Raw genomic sequence first — 12,709 nt, forward strand, 5'->3', positions numbered from 1 at the left:
ACTTCAAGAGCGAGAAAAACGAATTAAATGTGAAAAAATGTAAATTCTAAAGAAATGAGAGACTGGCCAATAGACAATGTGTGTCAGTCAGTCCATCAGTCAGTCCGTCAGTCAGTCATTCATGAGTCACTGCATGCATTTTATCTATTGGCATCCTTTTTATCCGTTTTTCTCTCCCTCGCTTTTATTTTTCTTTGACACAGACAACAAAGAACCAAATACCAAGTTGAGTTTCATAAACAACAACAACAACAACAACTACATACAATAATAATAATATTAACTGACAATCAATCATTGCACGTGTTTTTCTACATATTTTCTTAATTTTTTTTTTTTTTTGATATTGCCGCTCAATAAAATAATTTTGAACAAATCAGTCAGTAATGTAATTAAATATTAATTAAAACATTGCGCAAAACAACAACAACAACTACATAATAAACTATCTGACATCAAAATTTCAACAAAAAGCCAGCGTCACCCAAAAGTCGCTTCAATTAAAGGCGATTTAAATTTATAGATACGAAGCGGGTGTGGGGAAGGGAGAAGGAGTGGGGGAAGTGGCAAGCAGTTAGCCAATGCAGCAGGCAGGCAGCACAAAATGGCTTAATTAATTTTAATTATTTTCAATGAGCGACTATGAAATGAAAATTTCTTTCAAGGCGCAACTAAAACTTGCAATCTTTCTCTTTCTTTCTTTGTTTTTGCTCTGTCTCTGTCTCGCTTGCTACGCGTATTTGTATTTGATAAAAGCAACAATTAAGCAATGAATTAATTAGTAAACATATGGGACTCAACAACTAACTACGATCTACGATCTACAAACTACGGGCACCCGCGGCCCACAAATGACAATTGGCAATTGATCGCCGCTTAACCCGCTCCTGTTGCCTCTTTAGTCGCATTTTATTTGATATTTGGGGTTGTGTTTTTCCACATTTACTACAAATATATATATTTGTACAATAAGTGTATGTGTGTGTGTGTGCGTTCTAATGTTTACTTTTCATGTGCCGCTTGGCCGACAGTTGGCCACAGATGCGGGTTCCAAAAATTCCCCCTTTTTTATTTTTGGGAAACATTCAAAAATGCCTATTAATTTATTTATGTGCAACATGCAAAGTGATTGACGACAATTCAAATGCAATTAGTCACAAAATAGAAATGAAAGTGCATTTATGCTCACTTACAATTATTTTTAGTAATAGTAAAATAAATGTAAATACCCTGTAAACATGGTTACAGTTAAATAAAGATAGAAAAAAGTGTGTTTTTTCTGTTACATGGTATCTGCTAGTTATACAAACACCTCTGTTGCTTTCGCAATTGCTTAGCATGTCTCTTTTTGGTTTCTGATTCGATCATAAATTATATAAAATAAAAAACAACAACTCACAGATCCCCCGCATCAGGTAGCTGTTGGCTGCTCTGGTAACGCCCCAACTTGTCGGCACTTGGGCGCGAACAAGACGCCAAAAGGCAAACACAGAGAATGCCAAGCCAAAAGAGAGACAAAAGACAGCGAAAGAGAAACGGAGAGAGAGAGAAAGAGTAGTATTTGAGCCGCATACCACAAAGATTTGACAAATCAGAATGTGCAGTCAAGTAGAACTATTAATCAAATACTCAAGAACCAAAAAAAATATATATTCAGATATTCATTTATTTCAAATAATATAATAATGATCTGTTAAAGAAATATAATTGGGACTTACTCCCACTGAAAGATATTTTCAAAGTAAATACTATAGTATCGAAGTTGTTGTCACACTCTGAAATATCTCTTAATTCAAATTTAGCAATAAAAAGCTTTAATACATCCTTAACTTTTAATCAGAAATTTTCATTTTTAACACCATTTTTTTTATTTATTTTATTTATGTTAATCACTTTAAGGTGATTCACTATATATTCTTATTTAATAGATAAAACATATCCTCTTTCAAGTATCAATTTATTTATTTAATTTTTCTGTCATTGCAATATTTGTTATATAATTATGGTAAGTTTAAAATTTGAGATGACATAGATATATATAATATATATGTATTCTATAAAATGTATATTATATTTGATTTTAAATAAAAACATTAATTTGCATTGTAAGAAATTTATATTTGTAAATTCCAAGAATATTTTTAAATATAACTGCCTTAATTCTCTTGTTTCTCATCCCAAATGCCATAATTCATACACACATTAATACAACTGACAATCTGTAGATTTTCTCACCCTGACTGGCCAATTAATATGAAATATTTTGCATTGCATTCAATGTCAGACTTTAGGATCATAATAAAATATATTAATGCGACATATTGTGGAATCCAGTTAGTCAGCTGGTCATGTCTATAAAGTAGGGGTTGTATTCCTTTCCATTCCATTCCTTTGATTCAAAATGTCTGCATGAACTTAATAAAATAGGATTAACATTTTATAGTTGCATCTCTCTCTCTTTCTCTCAGTCTTTCAATATCTCTGTGTCTTTGTCTGTGTGTGAATATTCAACATCTGCGTATTGTTGTTTCTTTTGATGTCGTCTTTGTAAGCCGAGCCAAAAAATAAAATCATATAACCAGTTATTGAAATGATGACAGCTGCAAGGACAGATAAATTTGTTTGAAAGCGAAATCCTTAGAAGTTTGTAAAGCTCTGTATTAAAAACGTACATATTGTAATTTAATAAATATTTCAATTAAATGTAAGTACATTTTTTTAAGAAAATATCTTTAAAATGTCGTTGAAAACTGACTCTCATATTTTATTCAGAATACCTAAAAAGCGTGATATAAAGTATTTCGCAAGGCGTGCAGAAACTGGTTTATAATTTGACTAATGTCATCATTTAATATTTGGAATGAGCAGTGAATAAATAAGTACGTTATTAAAGTGTCTTCCCATGAATGCATCCATAAGATACTTTTTTTTGTTTGGTTTTTTGTGGCATAACTTATGCATCAACGCGTACAATTTCGAGCATAAATCGCGCGCTGTCACCCGGCCTTTTGTCATCGTCATCATCATCATCATCATCATTGTCATCATCGTCATCATCAACTTGATTGTCGTCATCATCCAGACATCCATCGGATTCGATGCGAGTCCCAGCTAGCTACAAAAAACTTTGATACGGTCTCTTCGTCTCTTTATTTCTTTTTGTCTTTTGTTTTTGTTTCTTTGACTGTCGTTAAAATATTTTTGGGTGTGTTCTGTATTTTAATAGCGCTACGAGCCGCGTGCGCATTGCCACTTCCTTTCGTATCTCTCTTTCTCCCTCTCCCTCTCTCTCTCTACACACCCTATATTCCCCCAACCCCTGGCATTGAGTGCGCTTAATTTCTTTCGAATTTGTCAAAAAGTAACATGATTTCTGTTTTTACTTGAAGTCGTCGGTCTGTACATTAGACTCGTTTCTCAGCTAATCCCTCGACTGCGACTCACTTTGAATTATTAAAACCTAATCTTGATTGTACATTCACATACGATTTCAGTTACAGTTTTTTTTTGGTCATAGTATTGAGGGGGAATCTTTAATATGCCTCGACGTTGCGATCGCACGAACTCTCTTCCCAGGTAAATATATGTGAAGTATTTCGTCAGATCTGCTAAATTAACTCCCCCACCTTGAGAACTGCACATAAATCCGAAATCTGAAATTTTGCGTTTCTTTTCGTTGTTTCTCCTTCGTTTTCGTTGCCTTTTTTGTTATTATTTTTGATTTTTTTTAAAGCGTTTTAGTCTCAATTTTAGGATTAAAAATGTCGTCAGCATTTTTTAAGTTGAATTCAGTTCTTGCTCAGCTTTTTTTGCTTCAGCTCTCACAAAATTTGGCATTGACTTAGTAAAAAAACACACCCAATCTATGTAGATTCACATATATAGATACAGATACATATTCCATCTCAACTCATCCACTAATTTCGCGTTTGACAGTTGATTTGGGTATTCGATTAGGTAACAAATTCCCCCTTAACTATTTATTCACTTCAAATGCGTTTTCGTTTTCATTTCGTTTTTACTAGCAATAGCTTTAATTTAAATTTTTGGGCATTAACAATTTAGAATAAATGCATATTAGAATTGAGAATTCTACAGTACAATTATCGTAAAAGGCATTGAAAATATTGCCCCTGATCAGTCACCCACCCAATGCGCCAATTCAACTAAAAGCAACAAAAGCAAAAAATATTAATTTATTAAAATTTAAAGCGCATGACTTTCAGAGCAAATGGCACAGAAATAACAACAACAATAGCAATAACAACAACTAGCAAAATAAATTGCTATGATTCATGCGTCACACTTGCGCATAATATCTGGGAGAGGGCTAAAAACCGAACACTGCCAAACCGAAATTAACACAAATCTGTTGCAAGTTGCACGACTACAAAATACTCGAACTGCAGTATTGAAATTGCAGAAATAAACTCTCTGCTACCTCAGATAATACTATAATCTACAAACTTACCAGAGATATTAAAATTTAATTTAATTTAATTGCTTTTTTATTCCATTTCTGATTCAAGGACATTTTAAAATTTTATATTGGTGATTAAATTTTTAATTTTAATAATTTTAGTGACTGCCAATAATTATAAATAAAGTTCAGTTATCTTTTAAGTCCATTCAATTACAATATCCATTAATTACATCTGTCAGATTCTGTATAAACTCGTGACTAAATATATTTCCATACTAGGAATTTTTGTTGAATCGGTTTATTATCAGGCATGTTCTACAAATCTCCAACAACTTAAAAGCAACGCAAATTAAATTGTGGGTGTTCGTGGAAGAAATATCAAAGTATTTAATTGACAGATTTGATAAAAATCTGAAATTTATTGAGTAAAACGTATTTTTCAATTTAATAAGAAGTCATAAATTGTATTTGTAGGGCATCTATTTATTGTGTTAAATGTGCAAATAATTGATAATAATATAATTGTTGAAATTTAAAATAAATACATGGTAGCCAATTTTTGCGAAATACCCAAAATTTTTTGTGTGTTTTCAAATTCAAACTTTCTAGATATTTGTGGAAAACCCTGAATTTTCAAACAGCATCAGCAGCTATGTATTTTCTTAAAGTTTAATCCAGTTTTAAATAAAAATGCATCGAATAACTAAAAGAATGTTTTTTAAAGCAAGTCTTTGAAACGCTTAAGTGTAAACAGTGTTTAGGTTTTATTTTGCGTAAAAAGTATGATAACGCGTTAGAACCAAAGAAAATTCAGTAAGATTTTAAAATAAAACAGCCTGCGAAAAAATCTTTAAGCTATTAAGTTGATAAATTAAGAAATAAACTAAAGATTTTGAAACATTTCTTAAAAAAAGGTCCTGCGATAAATTACAATATATGCTAACTTTCAAAAGTGGTTAGGGTATCAAAAACTAAAGGAGCACAAATGCGAAGTAGAGCAAAAGGGAGCAGACAACAAGACAGCGGCACGTGGATGGAGAGAAACTCAAGGCGCAGACGCAGACGTTGACGCAAGCAGCGCTCAACGCAGTCGACGTAGGCGTCGACGTCGGCTGCTGTTTGGCAGTTGGAAGTTGGAAGTTGGCAGTTGTCGGGTTGCCCAGTTGCCCAGTTGTCAGCTAAGTTTTTGGTATCTGCAGATTTGTTGCCCCTTGTTGCCTTGTGGCATTGTTGTTGCCAGGCAGCCCAATAACTGTGGCTAGATTCTAGATACTCTCTGTCTCTGTCTCTGTGTGTTTCTCTCCAGGTGTGCACCACAAAAATGTTGCAAGCTGTGTGTCCCAAAAAACTCGCGCAATTTGTTGCATGTTGTTTAAAATATGTTGTTGCTGTTGCTGTTGGTTTTATTGGCTTGGATATAACTATTTTGAATATGAATTTCCAGTTCAACGGAGCGCGCCAATGCCGTGTGTCAGTCAACCTGGAAAGGAATCAAGAATTCAGAATCTAGAATCAAACAAAATCAGGCCAACAATTTTCTCAGCTACTGTCGAATCACGAGCCAACATTTGTTCTTGTTTTAATGTGTCATTTTGTTTATGTAATGACAACTTAATTAAGGCTATCTATCACCTGTCTGTCTGCCTTACTTAAGTTTAGTCGAGTTTAAAGCCTTCGCCACATTTATAGACGATGCAATTAGCAATTAAATTTCCGTTGACCTAATGCTAGGAAAGTCTTTTCGACTTATTTGTCCATTATTTACTTACTTATGACTTGGGCCTCCACCTTTTTTTTTTATTGCCAACTGTCTTATAGATAAACACAATTACCACGATTCAAAGTTGATACTTTATTTGTTGACAACAAATGAAAAACCGAAAATCACTCGCATGACTTTAATTACAATTTAATATTTATTTAGTTCGATAAGCGACACAATTATTGTATAACATGCTAAGATCTAGATATGACTACACCTATGTAGGTAGTACATATACGAGTACACTCTCCCATAAAAGAATAAGACTTGTGTAAATTTATTTAACAAGTCGTTTGCATTGATTCTTGTGCCTAATTAAAATTTAAACCTTGTTTATATGTATTTAATGCAAATGCAACACATCCGCAGCAGAAACCTAGATACACTTGTTGAATTATAAACGAAACCTTTTCTTATAAATTAAGCGAATGCTTTTTGATTATAATTTGATATTCAGAGTTATTATGTACAAGGAAGAAAGTAATTTTTGCTTGAAAATTTGTTGCTATTGTTAAGGAGAAAAATTTATTACTAGTATTAGGCAATAAAACTTATTTTGAACTTTCAACTTCAATATCTTTTTTAAACCTTAGCTGATTTTCATGCGGATTATATTTTCAATTGTGATTTGATTCAAAAATTTTATTTTCAAGATATTTCAAAAATTTTTTGTTCCCTAAATAATTTTTTAGGGCGGAAAAAATCTCTTTAAATTACAAACTTCCAAAACTTTAAATTTATTATTCTAAATTTATTCTGCTTATAAATTTTTATATGTTTTTAAAAGATATTTTAAAACTCTATAAGTGAAACTTTGAGCATTAGTTAAACTTTGATATAATCCAAAAACAAGCTGACAATTTGCTTAAAATTAAAGCTTAAGCAATTTTAGAATTATAAATGAGAAATTGTGTAATGACAGCCCATTTTATGGCATATTTGTGCTAATTAAATTCAACTAAGTGGAGCTACCCAAGCGAAACGTAGGTGCTGAAGTACCCGAAGAAGGGTATAACAGAAGACATGATAAATATTAAAACAAAACAGGCGTCACTTTGCCAAAGGGGCGCGTTTGTTTTAAGCTTTTTTGTTGTTGCTGTTGTTGTTTATCAGTTCAGGGCAATTGCCTAGAATTAGTTAACACATTTGCTTTACTATTGTCGTTGTTGTTGGTCATAATTAAACAATTTGTATTTTATGCCATTTAAGGCGCGCATTTAAATTAATTTCTCTTTGGCTTTTAACCGCCTGATAAGCCATAAAAAAAAAACACGCCTAAATCAACATATAATTTGCGATTGCTAAAGATTCAGCCGAACACATGTATTACATAGATACTTACTTATTTATAAGTAGATACAATATCTGTGAAATACATGGGTGATAAGCAGTTAAAGAATTTGCAGCTGCCGCATTTGAAAAATTGCTACGATTTTGTAGCAATGTGACGTTGCATGGGAATTGAGCATTAGAATCTCGACACAAAGCGGGATTTAAACACCTTTTTTTTGTATTTTCGCTTTTTTTTTTTGGATAAATTTAAATAGCAAAAGGAAAAGCCAAAATGCGTACGTGCAAAGTCATAAAGAAAAACACAGAAACAAGCGGAACAATAACAACAATTGATGTTTGTCACAGGGCCAAACAACGTGAGCGTCAATTGTGCACAACAACAACAATGCAAAGAAAAAATATACAGATAAATGTATGTATGTATGTATTTGATATGTGTTTGTCTGGGTGTGTGTGTGTGTGTGTGATGGGCTCTCAGAAATGTGCGTGTCTGCTTTTCCATTAAAACCAAACCCAACTTGCATTTCAATTAATGCATTGCATAACTCCAGACAACGCAAAGATACAAAGAATCTATTGAAAAAAAATCTTCGACTATCTCTACTTCTTCTTCTACTTAATATATAATTAAATTTGGGAAAATGTGCGATCAATTCAGCAAGTTATAAAAATTATTGAGAGATGTTTAGATCCTTCAACTGGATAAGTTGGCTAACGAACATATCTTGAGAGTTGTGGACAAAATACAATAAGAAAATTGTTTCACTTCTAGATACACTAAAAGAGAACTAAGAAATATTAAAACATGATTAATATTTTATCTTTAAATGCTTGCATTTATTCTGTCTATGAAAAATTGAAATTACATTTTTTTTATTATTAGTTTTGTTTTGTTGCAAATTTTTGTTGCGAAACTCTTGGAGCATCTTAAAGGAAAAGTAACTCAAAGTTTGAGTTGGACTTGGTGCGCTAAACTAATTGAAGCTGTTCGATCTTTGGGCACACACACAGCTGCAAAAGACATACATATTTGTATGTATACGTATATGTGTACATGCATATGTATAAGTACAGCAGAGTGAGCTCTTTGCACATTAAGATCAGATACAAAGATACATTATCTGAGCTGAGCTGAGCTGAGCTGCGTCTTCGCTTTGTAGGCGGCGTTTGGCGCAATTAAAACGCTTAAAGCTAAGCAGCAAGTCAGACAGAGAGACAGAGCGACAGTCGGAGAGTCAGTCAGTCAGTCTCGAGTCTTGACTTGACTTGACTTGTATGCTACTTAAAGATACATGCCACACACACACTCTCAAATGCTCCATACAGCACGCAGTCGATACGATGTTGATCGGTCTGTCTGTCCGTCTGCCTGCTTGTCTGTCTGTCCGTCTGTCTCTAGAGTTTGCTCTCTTGTCGCTGGCGAGTATAGATAGATATAAATAAGCGATACGTGTAATTCGGGTCACTAACCGTTAACAATAAATTTCATTTGTTTAAAAACAACGCCAAAAGGGAGGCTGAAGGGAGAGACAGAGACAGAGACAGATACTTGCTTCGGGAGCTGGCTGTAAGAAAAAAACAAATATTGCCACGAAAATGAAAAAATTGACATCTGATCATTTGTAATTATTATTGCGCATTGCGATCGACATGACATGGCAGCCACTGGGCGTGGCTAAAAATCGACATAGTATCTTAACCGCATTGGCTGGCCAATTCAAATGAATATCGAGTATTCAGTATTGAGTATTCACCGTTTTATTGGTTGCTCACAATTTAAATTCATTCAATATACATTGCTACTCTCGTATGCTCGTTTAATGATTGCATTCTTAAAGTAATCATCATGATTTACATGAAGTTTATATCCCAAAAAGGTTCGTTGAACTCGTTCAATCAATCTTAGATTCGGCGCATGGAACAATTAATGCCAAAAAAAACAAAAAAAAGTAAAAAGACCAAGAATAATAAGTTGAAAAAAATAACTTAAATCTGTAACCACATGGCTGAGAAACAGAGAATTGTGAGGAGGGGAGAAGAATTTGAGAATTTGAGGCTTTCTTTTATTTCATTTGTAAGTAGTTTCGTCGTTTGAAGCGTTTCAGTTTTCAGTTTTCGTTGCTTAAGTCCAAGTTAAATGGAACCAGAAATTATTTTGAACGCCTTCAAGTGCTACACACACACACACACACAAACACTCTCGCCCAGACATTAAAATCTAAGAAGCAAAAGTATAAAGCATAAAGTCATAGCGTAATCATGACTTGATGCGATTATAAAATGCTACAGCACTACAAAAAGAAATTAGATACACATACACACACACAGTTACAGCCAAACGTATCTGTATCTGTAGCAACAACAATAAGTTTCAATATTCAAATGAATTTTGATACAAAATGACTAACGAAAATTTGTTGATTTTGGGTCTTAGAATTGTCGAGTAAGAGTTGGAGACCAAGTGAAATGCTTAAAGAAATGTTAACCCACATCAAAAAATATCTCAACTTAACGCACTTACACACACACACACATACTCAAGTTATAAACAATTAAAGAAACTTTTGTATAGAAATTCAAAAGTGGCAGCTACGAAAAATGTTCAAATGCCAGTCAGCAATTGGTAGCAACTGCTTTAGAGTTGGCCAGGAAAGATATAAGGGGAGTGGAGAGGAGGGGGAGTTAACTGAAATGAGTTATGTTGTGTGGGTGGAACTGACAATGAGCCTGCCAACTTTCCAACAATGAAACTAACTCAAAACTAGATAACAACCAAAAATGTAAGCTGGAGATTTCAGCCAAAAAAAAAAAATAAAATATATTTATAGAAAAGTGTTTAGCAAAAGTTTTAAAATTATAAGAATTTTGTTAGCACACGCTGTAAAAAATTATCCCTATTTCACCCTAATAAGCAAAATTGAACTTTCCGTAGTTCAGAATCGGAGTAATTTTCTTTTTAATTAAATAAAATACTTTCAATAAATAGACATTTAACTAACTATAATTTATTTATTTTTATCAATTTGAACCAATGGAAAACTTAAAACAGTAAATTTAACACTTTTCTTATAATTTCCAAGCAGTTTTAATATTATTATTTGCTATGTTTCAGTTGATTGATTTAATAGCACATTAGAATGAATCAAGACCAAGACAATTCAATTACGGATGACTTTCCAATTAGTTATGACTGTATTTAACATTTGGTATCATCACACGCCCTACACTCCCCTCTACTGCTACTATTTGTACTACTATTTGTACTCCTACTACGACTTTGTATGCTCGTAAAACAATAATAGCAATCGACATTGGCCATATATGGAGAGTTCAATCCATTGAATTGTGGCACAGAGTCATAGCTTATGGTGTGTGTGTGTGTGCGAGTGTGTGTGGAGTGTTGTTCAGTGTAATGAACTTGTCAGCCATGTTTAGGGTGTGTGTGCGGGCCAAAGAAAGTCACAGACAGTACGCATAAGTACAATGAATATAAAGATATGAGTGTACGAATAAGAATAACGAATACAAAAAACGAATACAAGTCTTAACCACATAATGACTATTCAAATGCGAGCTGCTCCATTTGTTTTCAGGCCGATTGAGATGGCGATAGTCAGTCAGTCAGTCAGTCAGTTAGACAGACAATGAGACAGACAGACAGAAATATGTATATAGTCGCATATATAGCATAGGTAATCCATTTGCTTTCCGATATCTCTGCAGCTGTCACAGAGACACCACAGAAACAACACTGCAAACAGTCTGATTGAAAAGTATGCGCACACTTGGCCAACACACACACACACCACACACAGACACACACACTTCAAGTATCTTTTTTGATTTTCTGCCAGCTGCAACCGTACCCAAATCCCAGGCCGATTCCCATTCCGATTCCGTATCCAAATCCCCTCCAAGCGACGCCTTGTGGGCTGACTAATGAAACACAACCCAATAATTTAGTAAGTTGTACCTACGCATGCGCAGTTCAACTTACAGTCGATGCCTCAACAATTGTCACAAACAACAACAAGAACAACAACGAACTACAAGAACAACGACAAACAACAAAGAAATTACAACAATGTGTACTAACGAAGTGTAAATACACTTGCCCAAAAGCTGTACAGATTGTTGTTAGAAATTATGAAAAATTAAGCTGATTCGTAGGAAAATTGGCTTAAATTTAATTAATAAATTATATATAATAATATTAGTTTATTATTCAAATATATAAGTTTTTATTATTTATTAATTGGCGATTCTTATTTTGGTAGGCTACGGAAAATTGAAAGCCAAATTTTATTAATTTTATCTTTAGGTCTAAAACAAAAATAAATATTTACATATGAGACTACTATTTAAAAAAAGAATAAAAAACAGGAAACGTTATTTTTATAAGCTATAGAAGATGCATAATAATGATCATATAATGATTTTTAAGAACTTTTTTCAATGAAAATGATGAATTTTGAGTAATTTTATATAAATCTTACTATAATAACTATAAAAAAAATGCATAAAGATACACTAACAGCCTGAATTTTATATGTTTTATCAAAATAAAAATATATTTTCATTATTTATCATCCTTATCCTATTTTGCTTGGTTCACCGCGACTTGCATAACATAAATATCTGAGCGTATATTTCTAATCCATTTGTCTAAAATATGTATTTAATTTCGAAAAGTATCCTTTATTGTCGTGTTACAAGTAACAGTTTAGTTATAGTACTCTCGAAAAGAGTATTCGAAAAATGAAATAGAAAAAATGTCACTGAACTCGCGACGCTTTTTCCAGCATTTGTTTTTTTTGGGTGTAGGCCAGGTTAGAGCTGGGAAGTAAACAAAGGCACGTTTGGTTTTAAAAAAAAATCATAGTTGTTTTTTATATTTTTTTTAGCTAGTTACAATTGTAAGTAGCACACGACGACGTCGACAGCGACGGCGACGGCGACGTCAGTGGAACCAACTGCGCAGGCGCGCGCGCGTGTGCGTCATGAAATTAGTTTATTTGTTTGCATAAGTCGTTTGTATGTGTGTGTGTGTGTGTGGTTGTGTGTTTGTAGCAATTTCTAATAAATTTGTTGTTGGCAGCGCCAGTGTCATGCACACCTGGAGCATAATTCGCCAGCCATGAGTCAATTTCCGTCAGCTGCGACGACGACTTTGTCCAAATTATAACAAAATTGTTCGAGTTACGAGTTATATATTTATATATGAATAAAAA

The 12,709-nt window shown here is 33.3% G+C and overlaps 1 protein-coding gene across 5 annotated transcripts in view; it reads left to right on the top strand.

The window, feature by feature from the left end:
- The window catches only part of LOC117785810, a 43,758-nt gene that overhangs the window by 24,742 nt on the left and 6,307 nt on the right, over positions 1 to 12,709 (top strand). Inside the window, exon 1 of one of the 5 annotated variants that reach the window (XM_034624052.1) lies at positions 3,554 to 3,576. The exons of the other annotated variants lie outside the window; for them this stretch is intronic. The gene's annotated coding sequence lies outside the window, so the exon portion shown is untranslated. Of the gene's footprint in view, positions 1 to 3,553; positions 3,577 to 12,709 lie in introns of those variants that run through there. 5 annotated transcript variants of the gene reach the window in all.

Source organism: Drosophila innubila (genome assembly GCF_004354385.1).
Source record: "Drosophila innubila isolate TH190305 chromosome 2R unlocalized genomic scaffold, UK_Dinn_1.0 1_C_2R, whole genome shotgun sequence".
Taxonomy (NCBI): domain Eukaryota; kingdom Metazoa; phylum Arthropoda; class Insecta; order Diptera; family Drosophilidae; genus Drosophila; species Drosophila innubila.